We start from the raw sequence: 22,927 nt of genomic DNA on the forward strand, positions 1-22,927 counted from the left end.
TCCAATAAATGAACCACTCCCAAGTCTAGACCAAGGTGGAAAGAACAAATCAATCCACTAATGCATCATTTCCATTAGGACATTTATCTCGCGAAGGGAAGGCGCCACCATGATAGATTCCTCTAGTGCCTTTTATGAGGTATCGTGGCACATACAACTTTCGTTTCATTACTTTCCAATTCTTTTCATTACTTTCCATTCCTTTTCATTACTTTCCATTTCTTTTCATTACTTGCCATGATTTGCATATTTCTTATTTTAGTATCAAAATACCCGTTTCAAACACGTTATCGAAACATTTGTTTTTTCCAAAACATTCTTTACTTTCAAGCGTTCTTGCTTTCAAGGCATTCTTTCAAAACATTTTTTTCAAAAACATTTAACATTTTTATTTCAAAACATTTCATATACCTAAGCATTGCATTTCATTATCAAAAATTCATTTTTCCATGTACTCCAAAGTGGAAAAATGTCAACACGTACTCACCTCAATCACACATAGGTTAGGTAGTGCTCTTTTAGTTCCTTTCCCCAGAGCAATCCTCTTCAAACACTACTTACACCATATATGAACATAAGTCATTAAAATGACCAAAATACCCATCGAAGGTTCAAATACTAAATTTTATTATTTCATACTATTCCTCATGAAAAAATATGAATGTAGGCAAAAACAGTGCGTAAATCTAAGCCTGTATGCTAAAGTTATGAAAAACACATTCTTTTAAATATACCCCTTAATTATAAAAACCCATTATTTTAAATTTCATTTTAAATCATTTTATATTTTTCAGCTAGTTTTATCAAACGATATTTTTTATCAGTTAGTTTTTCAGCTATCAGTTAACTTTTAATTTAACAGCAGTTTTTCAGCTCACAATTAGTATTTCAGTTAGTATAGAGAAATATGTAATTTACCCTTTGTTTTTTCTATCACATATTTTTTATATTATTTTATTTATTTATTTAGAGGTTCTATTTTGAAAAATCCATTCAACTTTTATATTGTATCGTCAGTGTTTGCTTTTTTTTTATTTTTTTTTATTTATAACGTATATTATACTTCCAAAAAAAATTGTTTTCACAAATGTCCAGTCAATCCACATGGAGACTTATTGTATTTGTGGGGTGCCGTATTACTGTTTGAAGTCAATTTGTATTTCCATGAAAAAAAGGGTAAAGACCCTTGCTTTTACTAGATAAGATGCTCAAATAAATCTTACGAAAAACACATACAGAATTTGATCACACAAAAAGAAGAAAACAGAAATTAGCATGCTTCTTCTTTTCACCCTTTTTCTATTTACATTCGGCTTCACGATATCTATGCCTTTGGCTGAGGGGCTTTTTGTAAGTTCCAATCTTACAGCCATGGGAAACATAGCAAAACCAGGCTGCCAAACACAATGCGGGAACTTGACTGTGAAATACCCTTTCGGCATAGGCGACGGCTGCTTCTTAGATGAGTCATTTCAGCTCACCTGCAACGACACTAAGGATCCCCCAAAGCTTTTTATCGGGTCAGAGAACATCCAAATCTACAATATTTCAGATTCCGAGTTGAGAATTTCCAATTCGATTGCTTTCAAATGTTACAACAAATCTGGTGTATCTGAATATTTTAGTGGGTGGTATGACTTTGAGGGGAGCCCTTTCACTTTTTCACAAAAGAACAAGTTAAATGTCGTTGGGTGTGATGATATAGCTTGGTTCAAAGGAAGGCCGAATGGATCATCAGTCGAGTTCACTAGTGGGTGTTCGGGATTCTGTAGTGAAGAAAGTGATGTACATAACGGGAACTGTTCAGGAATCGGCTGTTGTCAGACAACAATACCAAAGGGTCTACAATATTACAGAGCAGAACTTCAAAGCGTTCGAAACCATACAGGTGTTATAGGGTTCAATCCTTGTGGTTTCGCATTTCTTAGTGAAGAAAGCAGCTTTCAATTTGGTGGTGTAAGTGATTTGTCTGCTGTAGATTTTATTGATAGGATAGAAAACGTTCTTCCCATCGTTCTTGATTGGACAATTAGAGACGAAAGGATTTGTTCACAGGCTACGACATGCAAGGGAAATAGCTCCTGCAACGATGCAGATGTTGGCGGGTATAGCTGTAGCTGCAACAAAGGTTACGATGGCAATCCTTATCTTGATCCAGGATGCCAAGGTCAGTTTCAGTTATAAAACCATAAAATAACCTCAGCATTTATGACGTCATGCAATAAACAGAAACTAGCTTTAAACTACAATCATGTGTTGAATATTGCATAAATTCTGTACAAGATCAATATCAGTAAGCACCTTAATTTCCAAAACACAGATGTTTTGCATTTGTTGAATCATACCCCATAATTAGGAAGAAACGTTGTGAAGAAGTAACAAAGAAATTAAGCCGAAGAAAAATCTTTATTCCATGGATGTGTCATGTGTGTATGCTATACAGATAGGAGAGACCATAATTTCAAAGTCTTTTAGACTTTTACTTTGCGTGTCTTTTAACATGACTAAAAGTCATGGGACTTCTCCCAAGTTACACTAATTGTCGCTGTTCTATGCCCATATTGACACAGTAGACCTTATACATTATTTACTTACAACAGATAATTACTTTTATTACATGCAATAAAGAAAAGGACTTAGTAATCACTGAGAATATGTTGTTTGGTCCATAGTACTTATTATTAATTACTAATATAGAATATGAGTCAATCTAGTATCTCTTTGTTTTAAATTTTAATATGTGAATATTTTTATATGCCAGACATCAACGAGTGTACGGATAAAAGCAACTTCCCTTGTTATGGCAATTGCATTAATACTCCAGGGAGTTACAACTGTACTTGTTTTCCTGGACACACCGGGAATGCAACAACCCTAGATGGTTGTCGGTCACTTGCTGAAGATTCAAAGTTTCCTGTTGTGGTATTCGTAGTAGGTATGTATACTTCACTTAACTATTGTTGTGTGAAATATAACTGTTGTGTAGATTTCATCATACAGAGTACTAAAGTAAAACATAAAAACTGCAATAATAACCAAAAGAAATAGAGAAAGCAAAGAAGCTAGGGATCTAACTTTCAGTTTGAAGTATTATTGTCAAAGAGATGTTTAATTTTTTTATTAAACACATAATTTAATGCTTTGTAGTTCTGGTGTTTGGCTTGCTGGTCATATCAGCTGTGATAACTGGAATTTGCTTTCGCATAAGAAAGAGGAAGCAAGTCAAGCCACGAGAAAAACTTTTTGAGCAAAATGGGGGTGTATTTTTGAAACAAAAGCTCAGGGCTACAGGAGGTAATGATGCTGTGACTATGTTTAGCACTGAAGAGCTCCGAAAGGCAACTGATAACTATTCAGAGGATCAAATTATTGGAAGAGGTGGTTCTGGTGTGGTGTATAAAGGGACCTTGTCGGATAACCGTGTTGTTGCAATAAAGAAGTCTAAACTAGTTGACCGGACACAAGCAGAACAATTCATCAATGAAGTCTTTATCCTTACACAAGTCATCCACCGCAATGTGGTTAAGCTGTTAGGCTGTTGTTTAGAAGAGGAGGTACCAGTACTAGTTTATGAATACATCTCGAATAACACACTTTATTATCACATTCATCATAGATCCGGTGGAATGAATTGGTTGTCATGGGAGAATCGATTGAGAGTTGCTGTTGAAGCTGCAACTGCACTTGCATACCTTCATTCGCAAGCTTCTATGCCCATCATACATAGAGATGTAAAGTCCGCCAATATATTATTAGATGATAACTACACAACAAAAGTATCAGATTTCGGCGCTTCAAGGTTGATCCCTTTAGATCAGGATCAAGTCATGACTCTTGTTCACGGTACACTTGGATACTTGGATCCTGAATACTTTCAAACAAGCCAATTAACCGACAAGAGTGATGTATATAGCTTTGGTGTTGTCCTTGTGGAACTCTTAACTGGGAAGAAACCCATTTGTGCAAGTAGATCATATGAGGAAAAGAATTTGGCAACATACTTTGATAATTCAATGAAAGAAAACCGTTTTTTACAAATTGTTGAGCCACGACTGTTGCATGAAGGGACACTTGAGCAGGTACAAGCAGTAGCTGAGATCGCAAAGAGATGCCTTAATGAAGTGGGAGAACATAGACCTGCTATGAAAGAGGTGGCAATGGAGCTAGATGGTTTAAGGAAGTTTACTACTATATAATCCTTTGATTCAACATCAAGAAACACGAGAAAATAACTAAAAGCCTTGAGGAATTGGATCTTTATGGTGTTGGCGGATCAAGAAAACAAACCACACTAAGTTGGTATGGAGCTTGTAATAGTACTCTCAGTGGTTTGAGAATCATCACTAATTTGTCTTCAAAACATTTTTATTAGTATTTCTATTGCCTTCATGACTGTGTTGTGTCAAATCATCAATGCAATTTAAATGTTGCAGTTCTTTGTTTGTAGTGAATAGTACTTTTGGGTAGTTTGAGTGACTTTTCTAGGTCTTCACTTTAAAGTATCATATGATCTTTTGTTGTTTGCTTGAGTTTGAGATATGTAACGGAAAATGTGATGTATGGTATGTCAGGTAAAAAGCTAAGCTAATTATTTTCTCTTATCTGGAATTATGGACCCTAGTATGATGGGCGTACATAAGGTACGTCGTGCGTACTACGCAGCTTGCATGAGACGGGTTATTTCCCTGGTACGCTGGGCGTACTCATGCATACGTGGGGTGTACGTCGGTCAGGGGCAAACCCTAATTTTTAGGGTACGCACATATTTAAACACATTAAGTCCCCCAAGTCCTTACCTTATCAGCCTCCATTGCCTCTTTGAGCTATACCTCGAAACCCTAATCCATTTCCCAAAGAGATTGACCATTTTGTGTGTGTGTTTTGGTGTGTGTTGTGCATATTAAAGAAGAAGAAGACTCGTAGAGAAGCATTGGACAACAAGGAGGTTGTAGATCCAGAGATTATCCACTCTTTCCAGCTTATTGGAGGTATAAAGTCTAAACCTTGCTCATCTTATGTCTACATCTGGATTTGGGAAAGAATTTAGCATATTTTGGTCCCATAGATGAACTCATGTGAGTAAATACCACTCCATATGTTATGGGATGTTTCTTTTGATGTTTCTGACATCCATGATCCATAAAGCTTGCATCTTGATGGTTGTAGACCAACCATGCATGAGTTAGTGACAGTTTAATGGAAGTAGAAGGCTAGATCTATGGTTTGTGTCCCATTAAGCCATCCAAAGGAGTAAAGATGCCAACCTTATTGCTTAGGACGTTTCAAATGAGCTAGATCTGTAGTTGGACATTAGGTCTTAATGGATTAAGATCTTAAAATTGAGATTTGGCCAAACGGGGCGTACGTAGGGCGTACAAATGTGTACGTTGAGCGTACGCACTTGGAACACTAATTCGTAAATAGCTCTCGAGTATTTCGGGCATACTGATGGTACGCTTAGTGTACTCACCAGGGAGTTTTTGGGCCTTTTTTTCGGGTCACTTTGGACTTTAGGGTTTTTGGGCCTTCTTGGGCCACAAACCTTTCCAAATTGGGCTTTTTAGGATTTGGACCCACATTAGGCTTTAGTGTCTTTTGGACTTTGGACCAGATTGGAATTGGAATATGTTATGCTAGGCCCATTAAGCGATGGGTAAGCGGCCTTTTACCCTAGGAGTTGGGATTTAGAATCTGGACCCTCAGTTTGGGTTAATAACCTAATTGCTAATTAGGGTTGTATTATTGTGATTTAGTGTATGTATTTTTGGATTCAACAGCCTGAGGGTGATTTGTTGGGTTCCAGTCCGAGTTGAGTTTCCTTCATTTGTACTCGCGGGTCGAAGGCACCAATGTCGGCCCACTGGATTATGTTTGTAGAATGATAGTTATCTTTGTGACACTAATTGTTATGCCTATATGTGCTTGTTGTCTTTGTGACTCTTGTTGTTATGATTGCATGCTTAGTTGTAGCGGTGAAGTAGATTCGGTACTGATTGAAAGATATCGTAGGGGGTGAAATAGACCCAGTACCGGTTGAAAGATACCGAAGGGGGGGTGAAATACACCCAGTACCGGTTGAAAGATATCGAATGGGGTGAAAAGACCCAATTATATTTTGAATGTTATATGTGTATGGTATGAGGTATTTTGGGGAAGCTCACTAAGCTTTGTGCTTATAGTGTTCAGTTTATGTTTCAGTTACTTCCACTTCGAAAAGGAAGGGCACGACCTAATCGCACCGCATCCGTCCATGTTTTCCACATTATGTGATTTTGGGATTTTTTACTCTGATGATATTTTTCACTATGATATATTTTGGTTGATTTGACATGATTTTTAAATGTTTGGGAATGATTTAAAAACAAAAATTTTATCTGAATTTTTGGGATGTTACAAGTTGGTATTAGAGCCTTGGTTTGAGGGATTCAGACATACTCTTAGGTGAGTCTGAACTCAAACTGAGGATTTCGTAGAATTTTTCATAAAAAAGAACATTTTATTAAGTGATTATTTATAAAAAGAAAGGGTGGGATGTGTGTAATTAGTCGAGCTCAAGAAAGTATTCCCAAAATACCCATACATGTTATATGTTTTATGCTATGATATGAGAACCACATGCTAGATTAGGACTAGGGGTCTGCTTGGGAATTGCATAATAGAATGCTAGGAGAGATGCCTATATGTGCCTATTATTTGAGCTTATAGATTTTCATGCTAATATAGATCGGTTATATGATAGGATGGCCTAGTTAGGGTAGGTTCGTATTCAAATTTATTAATGCTTGAATGCTGCATGATTTGTGCTTTTAGGAATACTCGGTAATATCAACTAACTGCTAGACGAATGCACTATGTTACATATTGTTTGAATTAGATAATTTTAGAGGGTTAGGTTTAACTCTATTGCACAGCTTTTGTCTGAGTCCAACCATTGTAGTGTGTGACCCTTCGCTCGAAGAATTATCTAGTTCCGACAGTATGTAATTGTAATTGTGTGGTAGTTAGGTGATATTAGAGGGAGTTCCTTCTGCAGCTGATAGAAGTGAGTAGTGAGGAAAGGAACTCTAGGAAGGTCCTGTAATATGTTTTGGCACTTAGGGCGCTCTATAGTATGAGAGGAAGTACTAGTTAGAAAGAAGCAACTTGGAGGATTCGAGACAATCCTTGGGGAGGGTATAGGTAGGTGTGGAAGGTAGTATTGGGCCCGTACTAGTGGAAGCACAGGATCTATACCTAAGATAAGGAAGGTCACGATGAATTCAAGAAGCTTCGAGAATGTGGACCTCTTCGTATGTATATTGATTATTTCTTTTGTGGTATGTTTCAACATGGTGATGACACACAATGGGGCAGGAGGTTCAGGATCTAGATCTGGTTCGGGCTCGGGCATCGAACCAATTGATGAGGGTTTACATGAGTTTATCGCGTCCAAGATTACTAGAGTCATCCTCGACGCGACCCCTGTAATGTTTGGGTCGATCAAGGAGGGTATCATCGAGTTGATGGAGGAACGTCTTCGGATCTTCAGGGTCAATCTGGCCGCTATTCAGCACGGAGCCCGCACTCTCTCCTTCAAGGATTTCAGGGGATGTGAGGCGTCGGAGTTTTTTTGGGTGAAGGACCCTATTGCCTCCAAGCGTTGGATAGCATATATTGAGTGTGCCCAGATGACTAGCTTTTTCCCCGAGGGGTCGAGGTTAGGTTCGCTGCATGATGTTTGAAGTAGTGAGCTCGGGATTGGTGGGAGGAGGTTGGTTATATGCTAGGAGCCCTAGTCATTGAGGCCATGACTTGGTCGGACTTTGTGGCCCAGTTCCGAGCTGAGTTTGCACCAGCTGTTAAGGTGCAACAGCTGGCGAGGGAGTTCCTAGATATGCGTCAGACGACAGAGACTATGGTGGAGATCACCACTAAATTACGAGAGAGAGCTTTATTAGTACCCAAGTATGTTGCAGACGAGGAGATGAAGAAGACCCTGTACCATGACATGTTGAGATCAGATATTAGGGAGTTTGTTAGTTTCTCCGTCTGTCAGACGTTGGACGATATGATATCTACGGCCCGGGAGAGGGAAATTGACTTGGAGCATTTTGGGAAGAGGAAGGCAAAGCATGGGCAAACGATGAGGGTTTCAACAAAGAAACCCAAGGGCTTCAATTCTAGATCGAAGGGACAAGAGGGTCGGAGTTGTTGTGGCAAATGTGGCAGAGCACATGATGGAGTCTGCAAGGCGGGTGGTTAGGGCTGCTATAAATGCGGCAAGACAGGGCACTTTGGCAGGGATTTTACCGTCATTACTACCACACAGGTATCTGATCTGATTTGCTTCCATTGCAATCAGAGGGGCCATAAGAAGGCTAATTTTTTGAGCTTAGCAGCGGTGGAACCAATAGCAGCACCTGCTCCGGTGACCTTGAGGATCACTGATAGCCGCCAGGGCAAGGCGGAGGCGCCAATTGTTCGGAGCAGGGCATTTCAGCTGATAGCCGAGGAGGCTCGTGCAGCACCTGATGTGGTCATAGGTATGTATTCTCTCCTTACCTTTTTACTTATGTTATTTATCATGCTTAGAGGTTTGTATTGTTGTTTAGGGTCATTCCTTGTGAACGGTATTCCTGCGTTGGTTTTATTCGATTCAGGAGCTACTCGATCTTTTGTATCTCTTGCACTTAGTAAGAGGTTTTGGCGATGTTCCAGGGGAGCTGGATTATCCTTTAGAGGTTTAGATAGTTGATGATCGTTCGATGTGAGTGTCCAGGGTTCATCTGGGATGTACTTTGGAGTTATTTGGTGAGTAGTATCCGATTAATTTGCTTCTTATTCCCTTGCGAGATAATAAGGTCATTGTGGGGATGGATTGGTTGAGCCCCAATGGGGGCGATAATTGATTATGGGATTCAGTTGGTACGAGTTCGGGCCCCAAGTGGGGGAGAGTTGGCGATCCATGGTGAGGGTGCTCAGCGTGGGCTGGCTCTTTATTCACCAGCGAGGGCCAGGCATTATCTCCAGCAGGTATGTTCCGAGTTTGTGGCATATGTGATGGATGTTCAGGAAAAGGATAAGTTGACTATGGTCGATGTATCGATTGTTCGGGAAAACCCGGATGTGTTCCCGGAGGATTTGCCTGGAGTACCTTCGGAGAGGCAGATGGAGTTTCGGAATGATTTGGTCCCAGGTGCGGCTCCAATCGCCAAAGCACCTTATCGGTTAGCACCTCCAGAGATGCAGGAGTTGTCTACACAGCTGAATGAGCTATTAGACAAGGGATTTATTCAACCAAGTATTTCACGATGGGGAGCGCTGATCTTATTTGTGAAGAAAAAGGATTGGTCGCATCGGATGTATATCGACTATCGGGAGTTGAATAAGCTAACGGTGAAAAACCGTTATCCGCTCCCGATGATCAACTATTTATTTGATTAGCTTCAGGGCACATCTTGGTTATCCAAGATTAATATGCATTCAGGTTCTAACCATATGAGAGTCAGAGGGGAGGATATGTAGAAGACGACCTTCTGAACTTGTTATGATTATTACGAGTTCGTGGTGATGCCTTTCAGGCTCACCAATTCTCCATCCGCGTTCATGGACCTCATGAGTCACGTATGCAGGACTATGCTAGACCGGTCAGTGATTGTATTTATTGATGATATACTGGTCTATTCCAAGGTTCAGGAACAGCATGAGGAACATCCGAGAGAAGTATTAGAGACTTTCAAGAGGTAGAAGTTGCACGCGAAGTTCTCCAAGTGTGAGTTTTAGTTGAGTGAGGTGCAGTTTCTAGGGCACCATGTCAACCAGAACGTTATTATGGTCGATCCGGCCAAGGTTGAGGCGGTAATGAGGTGAGAGGTTCCGAAGTCTCCATCTGATATTCGAAGATTCCTAGGATTGGCAGGTTACTATCGAAGGTTCATTAAGGATTTCTACAAGATAGAAATGTTGGGTTTTATGTACTCTAACATTCCTATGGTGCACATACAACCCTAATTCTTAGGATCTAAGTTTTCTCTAATTATACATGCAATAAACATTTTCCAAAGAATGAAGCCTAAACTAGCATGCAAGGTGATATTTGAATCATAAAAACTAGTTAGAATATTACCTTGTGTAGTAGCTTGAATAACTTGGCCTCAAGAAAGCTTAGCACCCCAAGTATGATGCCTTAAATGGAATCACAAAACACCAAGAACAATTAGGATGGATATGGAGAGGTTATGGAGACTCTAAAATCGGTTCTCACTCTTTAAACACAAGTGGTTGTAATTTTGGACTTATATATATATATATATATATATATATATATATATATATATATATATATATATATATATATATGTGTGTGTGTGTGTGTGTGTGTAGAATATCAAGGGTCATTTGTAACCCTAATCCATACACATTAGCCCATGACCGATCCATTTGATTTGGATAAATATTTCATGGATTAACCCATAAGCCCATCACAAATCAAACCATGGATCTTTAGCCCAACTCATATGTATCTTTTTAATTAGTCTCTTTTGATCACTAAATTAATTATTGACCAATACTAATTAAATAATATGATTCCTCAATTAATATATTATACTTATAATATATTAATAAATCATAAATAACCTCTTACTCAAATATCCTTCCTAACATATTGCTTTGATGAACGCAACCCAAATAGACCATGCTACTATCGGGTCAAGTACATACCAATTATAGTTATGGGCTTAGACACCTTTTCCAACAGTCTCCCACTTGGATAAGTCTAATAACTGTAATTGCCAATGTAACTTAAAATCCGAGTAGCAATCATAGCTCCCAAAAGTCGTTGTCGAACTCTGATGCGTCCATTGGATAAGTGATCATATAATCCTCTATTCTACAAGATATCGTGTGGACAAAGATATGGAATTAAAGTCATACTCATTGTCCAACATTTTGTTTCTTGATTTCTGATTTGTTTGACATAGAACTTAATTGAACACATCAATAGAGTTCTGACCGGGCCCGACACATAAATCAAAAAGAATCATCGAGGGGCCCAAGATATCGCTTTTAATCCTCATAGGATAAAAGGAACAGATAAACTTCGACTTATATGCTTGTAATAACTATTTATTGACTCATACATAATAGCACATTTTATAACATCGAGTTACTGATGCGGTTTCGCACTATTAATGTACAATCAACAAATAATCGCCAACTCATATATATTGGTTTGAAGATTATACAATATTATCGTCTCACAATCACCCATGATAAATTCCATGAAGTGATATGTGAGCGTGAGTTTAGTCCAATACTCAAATCTTATTTCAAGAGCACTCATGAATGTTTGTAGCAATCTTTTGCTATGTTTAACACCTTAGACAATCATACAAAAACACATTCATGATAGTCTTCTTTCATAACCTACTTCCAGAGTATGATCGACTGTGGATAGTTTGAATAATGTTATTATTCTGGAAGTCAAAACATGCAAAATTGAAACGATAGTAAATAATTGACACAAGACAGTAACTTTACATATAAATAAAAAAACACCTTTTATTCAATCATCAAATGTCAATTACATTTTAACTATTGCAAGTTTCTCAATGTCTATCTAATCACTAAAACTAATATCGTCCTTCAGCCCGACACTACTAGCGTGCCGTAAGTGCTTAACCCTACTCAGTCCCTTCGTAAGGGGATCTGCTGGATTCTCTTCTGACGATACCCTCTTAACCACGAGGACTCCCTATTCTACTTGATGTCTTATGAAGTGATAAGGCAACTGCACTATCGCTATCACAGAAAATCTCCATGGGTTCCTTTATAGCTGGTACAACTGCAAGGTCTCCAATGAAGTTCTTTAGCCATATCGCCTCCTTCGATGCTTCACTCACTGCTATATACTCTGATTCACAGGTTGAATCAGCTACAGCCTCCTGTTTGGAACTTTTCCAAGTTATCGTTCCTCCATTTAGGGTAAATATCCAGCCCGACTGAGAGCGGAAATTATCTTTGTCGGTCTGAAAGTTGGCATCACTAAAACCTACCACTCTTAAGTCATCACTCCCACCAAGGGTAAGGATCCAGTCATTTGTCCTTCGCAAGTACTTAAGAATGTTCTTTACCGCAGTCTAGTGAGCTTTACCAAGATTCCCTTGATATCTGCTAACCATGCTCAATGCAAAGGCTACATCAGGGTGAGTACAGGTCATATCATAAATGATCGAGCCAACAACAGAAGCATATGGTACTCGACTCATTTCTACTATTTCAGCATCAGTACTCGGACTTTGAGTCTTACTCAGTCTGGCATTGCTTTGGATAGGTAATTCTCCTCTCTTGGAATCCTGCATGTTGAAACGTTTCAACACCTTGTCCAAATAGGTACTTTGACTAAGTCATATTAGTCTTTTACTCATGTTTCTCAATATCCTTATCCCTAGAATGTAAGCAGCTTCTCCGAGGTCCTTCATAGCGAAACACTTCCCAAGCCAGGACTTAACCTCCTGCAAGGTTGGAATGTCGTTTCCTATGGGCAGTATGTCATCCACATACAACACGAGGAAGCTAACTATACTCCCACTAACTTTCACATACACGCAGGACTCATCCTCGCTTCTCGAAAAACCAAACTCTTTGACTTTCTCATCAAAACAAAGATTCCATCTGCGAGATGCTTGTTTTAATCCATAAATGGATTTCTCAAGCTTACACACTCTAGTAGGGTACTTTGCATCGACAAAACCCTCTGGCTGATTCATGTAAACATCGTCAGCTAACTTCCCATTAAGGAAAGCGGTTTTGACATCCATTTGTGTGACAACCGTCAAACTTCTGGTCAAGTCAAGGTCAACGGGTCAATCTGGTCAACTCCACTAGTGCTAATATGTTAGGGATTACTTTATGTTTACTAATGTATGACTCTAAATCTTAATGCAAAGTAACACTTGAAAGTTTCAAATGTTCAAAACTCTAAACTTTAATCAGATTGAGGGAAGTAACAACTCTATAAAACACTATTACGTGCCCTCCGGGGGTGTATAACACTCAAAATGAGATGTAACTAAGTCTACAGTATTTAAACTACGAAGAAAAACAATAATAAAGGCCCCCGGCAAAGTCTCTCTCAATCTCTCCCACTGCATCTATCTCTCTCCCAAATCTCTCCAAGTATATGAAGTCTCTCCCAAATCTCTCCAAGTATGTGAAATCTCTCCCAAGTCTCTCTAAGTATGCGAAATCTCTCCCAAATCTCTCCAAGTATACGAAAATATAGGATTTTCTGAAGGAAACAATTATATATGATTTCGAAAAGGACTAACTAAGACACACATGCAACTATACTCGAGTTGAAACAAGTCATACAACTATTTTGATAAGAAAATATTGGATTTTCTAGATTTCTAAACTATCATCAAAGTTTTATACAAAAATACTTATGAACTCACCAACATATTTTATGTTAACGCTTTTCAAACGACTTGTATTCTCAGGAAACCAATAAGCAGGTTGTGGATCACAGACTCAAGATTATTTTGCTATATTTCGGATTTGCTTACTGATGTCTCTTTTGTGTAAAAATTTGATAACATAAACATGATGTAAAAGAATGTAACATTGTTATATTGATGTATGATGTTTGGATTTGCTATGTTTCATTTATATGCAACTGTTATGATACTGCACAATGAAGTCACCAGTCTCCGGACGTTTCCACCGTTCTGGTTCGGGGGTGTGACAGATTGGTATCAGAGCATTGTTTATAGTGAACTAGTATATCTAGCCATACAAGATATACAGCTATAAATACAATGGGACTAAAACACTCTGACTGAAAGTATACATACTTGCTAGGATCGTATCATAACAAGAACAAAACAAGATAACTTAAAGGTTGAACACTATAGTCAAACCTGGGCAGTTATGTAATCATATCTGGGATAAATATAGCCTGATCAACTATGTTTATTTGAGATATGACCAACATGTGTTCAGGAGTGGTAGTGGTGTTGCCACCAGTCTAAAACTTCCCAACTTGCTACCCAAAATTAGTTTTAAGGACCAAACCTAAAATAATTAAAATACTATAGGAGTATTTTGGCATTCTATCTATTTTCTCATACTCATATATTCTTGCACAGACGGCATGGCAGGGTTTCACTTCCCCGGAGACCCTTACTTTCCCAATCAGGGGAATGGGGGTTGGATTGAGGAAGACCCAGAAGAAGACCCCGAGGAGCCCATGGAGGATCCCGAAGAACCGATAGAGTTTGAAGAAGAGGACATCGATGAAGAAGTCGAGGAAGATGACGAGGAAGAGGTTGAGGAGGACGAGGAATCGGACGCAGAGTCTGAAGTTATCAACCCCCCTACATGGCAAGGGTACCACCGCATAGGATGGGCTACAATGGCCCTACACTACCTTGGTCTGAAGATATTGAGAGATGGGGCCGATGCCAGGGTCAACAACCGCCATTTGGGATGAACCGAGGTTACTACAACCTCCAGCATGGAGGACCAGCGGATCACACACTCCTTGTCGTGGTCAGACGTATTAGGGACATCGGTGACCAGGCTCAAGTGACCACCGACCGGGTAATGCAGATGCTGGCGGCTATGCAGATCACGGATGCTCGCATGCGAGACTTAGAGCGAGACTTCTATCCAATGGAACGGCTCATAGAAGATCTTGCCACTGCACGAGCGGAGGTCAGAGAATACCAGGAGAGACACACTGCACTGGAGGAACGTGTACGGATCACCGAGCGTAGATTAGCCGAACTCCATGGCGCGTCTACCTCCTCATCAGCACCACCAGTCCCTACTCGTCGCGACTAGTATCTGTTTATTTACTACCGTATCGGTTTTTCCTTTGTGCATTTTCCAATGTATTATCGATGACATGATTAAGTGATTAACTAATCATGGATTCGTTACTCTGTTAGATTTTATTTCACTTCAAGTATTATATGCCTTAGGAAGGCAAATTTTCATGTACTCAAGAAATTAACATCAATGAAAAACGGATATAAATATTTTCCTATGGTGTGTTACCTATTATGTGCCCTATTGCTACTATTAGATGTTGATTTTATACACATGTTTGTTTGTATACAACCAAATCACCGATGCTATTCTATTATCAAGAAATCGTGAAATAAAATACATTGGATACTCGTTATCCTTCTGATCCATGACAGAAACATACCGAGGAGACCAACCCGAAGGAATAACAACACAGCACCACCACCGCCATCCCCGCCGGAATGAACTCGGCAGCTTTTCAAGCAGCAGTAACAGCGGCTCTAGCTCACATTCAAAATGGAAATAATGGTGGTGGACAGGGCCAAGGGACGGGAAGCTCCCACCACGGGATGAATCAAGGGCCTGTAAAGTCCTGTACCTATAAGGACTTTTCCAATGCAAGGCCCCGCACATTCAACGGGATTGGAGGAGTCATAGCTCTGAAACGATGGATCGAGAAGATGGAGTCGGTGTTCGAGATATGTGAATGTCCGGAAGGAAGTAAAGTCAAATTCGCGGCCTGCACTTTCATCGATCAAGCACTGTCATGGTGGAACGGTCACATCGAGGCCATGACACTTCACGTTGCAAACGCTATGTCCTGGGAAGAACTCAAAGAAATTTTAATCACCGAGTACTGCCCCCGAGGGGAAGTACAAAAGCTCGAGAAAGAACTGTGGAACCTTACGGTGCAGAATTTGGACATTGACGCGTACATCTCAAGGTTTAATGAACTATTCCTTCTGTGTCCAGGTATGATTACATCCGAAGGAAAGAAAGTCAAGCGATTCATCTGGGGGCTGACACCTCCCATTCAAGGTAACGTGATTGCCTCAAAACCCGAGACCTATGACAGTGCCAAGCGCCTAGCCAAGAGGCTTTATGATCACGGTGACAAGAAAAGTACCAAAGCGACCGAGGGAGAGAGCAAACAAGAAGGAGGGAACAAGAAGAACTGGGAGAACAAGCGTAGAGGACGACAGAATTCAGGGCCATCCAAGAAACCACAGACAGTAGCAGTCCATTCTGCTACCGCTCCAGCAGCACCAGCCTCAACCGCCCCGGCCTCAACCACAACTTCACCAACAAAGCCATACGCGGGATCCAATCCCAAGTGTAACAAGTGTAACTATCACTAATACGGGGCGTGCAAGGATTTCCAATGCACCAACTGCAAACAAAAGGGACACACTGTTCGGTATTGCAAGATGCCCCCACGACAAAACAAACAGCCCAATGACAACAACGTCGGAGCCAGTCGCGCATGTTACGGATGCGGGGAAACTGGCCACTTTAAACGCAACTGCCCAAAGAACAACAATCAGAATGCATGAAGAGTCTTAACTATGGGGCAAGGAGAGGTGGTGCAAGATCCAACAGTAGTGACTTGTACGTTTCTCCTCAACAGCTCTTATGCGTGTGTTTTATTCAATAATGGTGCTGAACGAAGCTTCATAAGTCACAACTTCAAACACATACTCAATCAAAATCCTCACATATTAAACGGAACTTATACGGTCGAAATGGCCAACGGTAAAACATAATCAACCAACGATATCTACGTAGGGTGCACACTAACGTTAAATAATCACTCCTTCCCAATCAGTTTGATGCCTGTTAATATTAGGAGCTTTGATGTGATTGTTGGCGTGGATTGGTTAAGCCCCCACCATGCTGAAATTATGTGTCATGAGAAGGCCGTTCGCCTTCACCTACCAAACGATGAAACCCTAATAGTTTATGGCGATAAAACCGCTTCAAACCTCCGACTTATTTCTTGCATCCAAGCACTAAAGTGCTTTCATAAAAAGAATCACGCCTTTCTTGTTCATGTCATTGATAAAACAAAAGAGGAGAAAAGCATTAACAATATTCCAGAAGTACGTGACTTTCCCGACGTATTTCCCTAGGATTTGCCAGGAATACCTCCCGAGCGTCAGGTCGAGTTCCAAATCAATCTCATACCTGGAGCCACTCCAATCGCCAAATCACCCTACAGGTTAGCTCCTGCCGAGATGTAAGAGTTATCTAGCCAACTAAGCGAACTTCTCGACAAAGGATTCATCAGGACGAGCTTTTCACCTTGGGGAGCTCCGGTTCTGTTTGTTAAGAAGAAAGATGGATCTTTCAGAATGTGCATAGATTACTGAGAATTAAACAAGCTCACTGTCAAGAATCGATACCCACTCCCTCGAATCGATGACCTATTCGATCAACTCCAAGGAGCCGGTTACTTTTCCAAGATAGATCTGAGGTTCGGATACCATCAACTAAGAGTCCGAGAGGAGGATATCCCAAAGACTGCTTTCCGAACCCGTTATTGCATTTCGAATTCGTAGTCATGCCTTTTGGTCTCAGAAACGCACCAGTAGTCTTTTATGGATATGATGAACGAGTCTGTCGGCCGTTCCTTGACAACTTCGTAATTGTTTTCATCGATGATATACTCGTTTACTCTAAGAGCAAGGAAGAGCACAATCAACATTTACAACAGATTTTGGAAACATTGGGAGCAGAAAAGCTTTACGCAAAATTCTCCAAATGCAAGTTCTGGATTCGTAGAGTGGAATTTTTGGGCCATGTAGTCAGTGAAGAGGGAATACATGTGGACCCTACCAAGATCAAAGCTATTGAGGGCTGGACAACTCCAAGAAACCCAACCGAAATCCGACAATTTTTGGGCCTTGCTGGTTATTACCAAAGGTTCATCCAAAATTTTTCCAAGATCGGCAAGCCTCTCACCACTCTCACCCAGAAGGGCGTACCTTTTCATTGGAATGACAAACAAGAAGTTGCCTTCCAAACCCTGAAACGGGCCCTCTGCAGTGCTCCAGTGTTGTCCCTGCCAGAAGGAATGGAAGACTTCGTAGTATACTGTGATGCTTCAAATCAAGGGTTAGACTATGTGCTTACGCATCTAGACAACTAAAGACCGACAAAATAAACTACACCACCCACGACCTCGAGCTGGGAGCTGTGGTCTTCGCTTTAAGGGTTTGGAGGCACTACCTGTATGGTACAAAGTGCACCATTTTCATAGACCACAAGAGCCTCAAGCACATCCTGAATCAAAAAGAATTAAACATGAGGCAACGAAGATGGGTCGAACTGCTAAACGACTATGAGTGCGAAATCAAGTACCATCCAGGCAAAGCGAATGTGGTAGTCGATGCCTTAAGCCGAAAGGAGTACTCGGGTCGTCGAATAAATACGTCGAAAATGACCGTCCATTCCCATCTATCCTCATAAATCAAAGAGGCTCAGTAGGAAGCCTTGAAGCCGGAAAACGTCACCAATGAGGCATTGCGCGGAATGGAAAAGAATTTGACGGTCAAAGAAGACAGAGCCTATTATCTTATGGACCGAATCTAGACGCCGAGGTTTGGTGGATTTCGGGACGTGGTAAAGAATGAGGCTTACAAAACATGGTACTCTATCCATCCGGGTTCCGACAAGATGTACCTGGATATCAAACAACATTATTGGTGGCCGAACATGAAAGCGGAGATTGCCACTTACGTAGGCAAGTGTCTCACTTGTGCCAAAGTTAAAGTGGAGTATCAGAAGCCCTCGGGTCTACTTCAGCAACCCGAAATACCCGAGTGGAAATGGGAGAGGATAACAATGGATTTTATAACCAAATTACCCAAGATGGAAGACGGTCTAGATGCTATCTGGGTGATCGTTGATCGATTAACAAAGTCCGCCCATTTCCTACCAATAAAGGAGACGTACAAAATGGAAAGGCTAACACGAATATACCTGAAAGAGGTAGTGAGGCTTCATGGAGTGCCCATATCTATCATCTCGGATCGGGATAGTAGATTCACCTCTCATTTTTGGTGGTCTCTCCAGAAAGCATTGGGAACTCGACTGGATATGAGCACTACCTACCACCCTCAGACAGATGGCCAAAGCGAGCGAACTATTCAGACTCTAGAAGACATGCTCCGAGCATGTGTAATAGATTTTGGCAAAGCCTGGGATACCCACCTGCCCCTAGTTGAATTTTCATATAACAACAGCTATCACACGAGCATAGGAGTCGCCCCCTTTGAGGCCTTGTATGGCCGAAAGTGCAGATCGCCCCTTTGTTGGGCCGAGGTGGGTGACACACAGCTGGTAAAAGGGCAATCGACGGACAGCACCCTTACGGGACCAGAAATCATCCGTGAAACAACCGAGAAAATCTTCCAAATCAGGTCACGACTCCAAGCGTCCCGGGATAGACAGAAAAGCTACACAGACAAAAGACGAAACCACTGGAGTTCCAAGTAGGAGACCGCATGCTGCTAAAGGTCTCTCCATGGAAAGGGATGATCCGTTTCTGGGAACGGGGAAAGTTAAACCCGCGATACATCGGACCATTCGAGATCCTTGCCCGAATTGGCCCGGTGACCTATAACCTATAACTACCCTCCAAGCTTAGCAACGTACACCTCGTGTTCCACGTATCGAATTTGAAAAAGTGCTTATCGGATGAAACCCTTGTCATCCCACTAGAAGAGATTGAGATAAACGAAAATCTCTTGTTCGTTGAAGAACCAATCGAAATCATGGACAGAGAAATGAGGCGTACCAAACAAAGTCGCATCCCAATTGTAAAGGTTCGTTGGAGTGCCAAGCGCGGGCCTGAATTCACATGGGAGCGCGAAGATCAAATGATACAGAAGTACCCCCACCTATTCGCTAACCCCTGAAGACTACTTCAAAGCAAAATTTCGGGACGAAATTCCCTCAAGCGGGGGATGATGTGACAACCGGCAAACTTCTGGTCAAGTCAAGGTCAACGGGTCAATCTGGTCAACTCAACTAGTGCTAATATGTTAGGGATTACTTTATGTTTACTAATGTATGACTCTAAATCTTAATGCAAAGTAACACTTGAAAGTTTCAAATGTTCAAAACTCTAAACCTTAATCAGATTGAGGGAAGTAACAACTCTATAAAACACTATTACGTGCCCTTCGGGGGTGTATAACACTCAAAATGAGATGTAACTAAGTATACAGTATTTAAACTACGAAAAAAACAATAATAAAGGCCCCCGGCAAAGTCTCTCTCAATCTCTCCAACTGTATCTATCTCTCTCCCACATCTCTCCAAGTATATAAAGTCTCTCCCAAATCTCTCTGAGTATGTGAAATCTCTCCCAAGTCTCTCCAAGTATGTGAAATCTCTCGCAAATCTCTCTAAGTATGTGAAATCTCTCCCAAATCTCTCAAAGTATGTGAAATCTCTCCCAAATCTCTCTACGTGCCTTCCTCAGTCGAAAACAGCCCAAAACCGAAGGAGAAAACCCAATAGGAGCCTTTTGGTCTGGAACCCTCTTGGTCCTGAACCTCTTGGCCGGAACCCTCTTGGTCCTGAACCTCTTGGCCGGAGGAACCAAGAGGAGTCGCTCATTCGGAACCCCCCTTGCTTCGGATCTCGCATGCTCCGGAAGGTTTAAGGTTTGCTTCGGAACCTCCTAGCCAACTTCGCACCTTGGTCCGAATCTAATGGTCTCGCATCCGAAGGGAGTGCTCCGGAATGTAGCAAGCAGCTTCAGATTCGCCTGTTGACTCCGGAACTTCGAGAATGACTCCGGAATTGTGGAGTTGACTTCGGACCCTCGCAGGCTCCGGACTCCAAACTCGTCTTATATATATGTATAAGACAAGTCAGTCTTACAGCATTTTGACATCGGGAATTCCTCCAAACTCGTATTATTCATATCTTAGACCCCTTAAACCCCTATTTTATGCCAAAATTAATTATTTTAAAAATATCTATATAAAATAAAACCCAAGATTTTTTTTAGATTCTAAGAAGATAAGGGGTTTGACTTGGTGATGTGATGTAAATCCCTCATGTGCCCATGCCAATCTCAGTAAAACACACATTATCCATAGATAATAAGGTTTACCCGCCAGCTCTCCAAGGAAATGTCAAGTCACCCCTTATCCTCTTCTTCTTAGTACGTGAACTCCTCTTTTCCTTCCCATATCCCACTTCTCATTCCTCTCATCCAGCAACTCCTAAGAGTGCTCTCAACTCATTCAAGCTTCAAGTCCCACTCCTTCAAGGAAGATTCCCAGATTGTTGTAAGTATCTCATCTTCCTTAGTGATTCTTCATATTATTCCTAAGACTTCCATATATTTACACATAGAATTATTCTTAGGATATTCTAGAGTTCAAGATCCTTTCAAGTGTTGGAACTTGGAAACTCCTTATCTTTTCTCCAAATCACCCAGCAAGCTAATCAATGTGAGCTTCATACCCCACCTTTTTCAAAGTTTTTATTGTTTTTGGGGGAGAGTACAAGTCAACTCTTGTTCTAAATCCTTGGATAATTGCATGTACTGTATGTTTGGGGTGTGTGTTGAAATATTACTATTTTATTATAAGTTTCCATGAACGTGAGAATTCACAAATCTCATGAACTATAAATAATATTTTAATCACCACATAAAGAATACTTGTTTACAAAAGAGCCTCCCAAGTTTTTGGGTGTGTCCAGTATACTCCCTTTATCCATGTCTTCATATCTAGAAATAAAAAGTTGTTGAAATAGACCTTGAAATGTTAATATTATTTCTAGAATTTTCAAAAATTGGAACCTTATGTCCTACTAAGGACTATTTGCAAACTGTTAGGAATTATTTATAAATATTTGATATAAATAATTTCATTAAGAAAATGTACAAATAGAGCCTTTATGACAGAAAAAATTGCATGTCATAAAGCTGCTGTCATAATTGCACACAAGTCATAGTTTACACAAATCATAAATTGACACATTCCGACAAATGGGGTCTCACTTAGTAATTTATAAAGGGAAGAGCCATTTTACCTACTTCTCTAATATTGGGTCGATTGATCAATATGCAAAGCGAATTATTTTCAACAAACGAAATGAAATGAAACAAGACGAATATCTAGTCAACGAGTACAACTACTATTATTTAATTAATAAATAATACATTTCACGATTGTTCAAAAATATGTTAGTATTCTTGTCAGACAATATTCACAGTACATATATTTATATATAATAGTGTACGCCTAAAGTCCTGTAAGAGTTATAACCAGAGTCTCCTGTAGGGGGAACGGGAATTTGTGTATAGATCTATACGGGGATGACACCCTGCACCTTCGTTGTTCGCTACAGCTAGACCGGCCAGTCTAGGGTGACAAATGTCTTAAACGAAATTGACGCTTGAAGAACGTCATAACGGGCACTCCGTCATATTAGTATGGTTGTAACGACTCGCTAGAATATATCATAAATGTATTTATACAGATTTGACTTTTGGTTTACAAACAACTATGTTTTGGTTTGTTCAAATGAAACTTTTCTACACCAGTGTTATGGTTTTCAAAGCTACTGTCACACCCCAAAACTAAGAACGGCGGAAACGTTCAGGGGTGGAGGACGTCATGTGAAGTATCATAACAGTGTAAAGTAGTAAACAAGCAACAACATCATCCATTGCATTAAAAGTAAAGTTTTAATACATGTGTGTGTTCTTTCATTGTAATAAGACACCAAAATATGTAATCAAAATAAAACACGAGTCTTGTCTGTGCTCCGTCTTCTCAAAACCTGATCCTCGTACCTGTCTACTGGTGACCTGAGAATACAAGTTATTTTGAAAGTGTAGAATCAGCATAAAGCTGGTGAATTCATAAGTATTTAAGTGTCATTGATTTGGAAAGCTGTTATGAAAAACATGCGTTTGTTGATGCAACATTTGATATAAGTATGAAAACCGTAGAAAATCCCATATTTCCTACTAGTTTTGAAAATAGTCTTCTACCAAGACCTGACTGTTTCGAAAGTTGGTCTTCTACCAAGACCTGACTGTTTTGAAAGGTGTATTTCTGTAACAAAGATAGTTTTTCCCTGAATGACTATTAATAATAAAATA

At 40.3% G+C, this 22,927-nt stretch overlaps 1 pseudogene across 1 annotated transcript; it reads left to right on the forward strand.

Annotated features, from left to right (window-relative positions):
• Window positions 1-1,213: 1,213 nt before the first annotated feature.
• LOC145117162 (wall-associated receptor kinase 2-like) lies at window positions 1,214-4,492 on the forward strand (annotated as a pseudogene). The gene is made up of 3 exons (XR_013712531.1): window positions 1,214-2,167; window positions 2,762-2,935; window positions 3,148-4,492. The product of XR_013712531.1 is annotated as a wall-associated receptor kinase 2-like (transcript).
• Window positions 4,493-22,927: the final 18,435 nt, after the last annotated feature.

Source organism: Lactuca virosa, chromosome 5, assembly GCF_052849685.1.
Source record: "Lactuca virosa cultivar CGN04683 chromosome 5, Lactuca_virosa_CGN04683_v6, whole genome shotgun sequence".
Classification (NCBI taxonomy): Eukaryota; Viridiplantae; Streptophyta; class Magnoliopsida; order Asterales; family Asteraceae; genus Lactuca; species Lactuca virosa.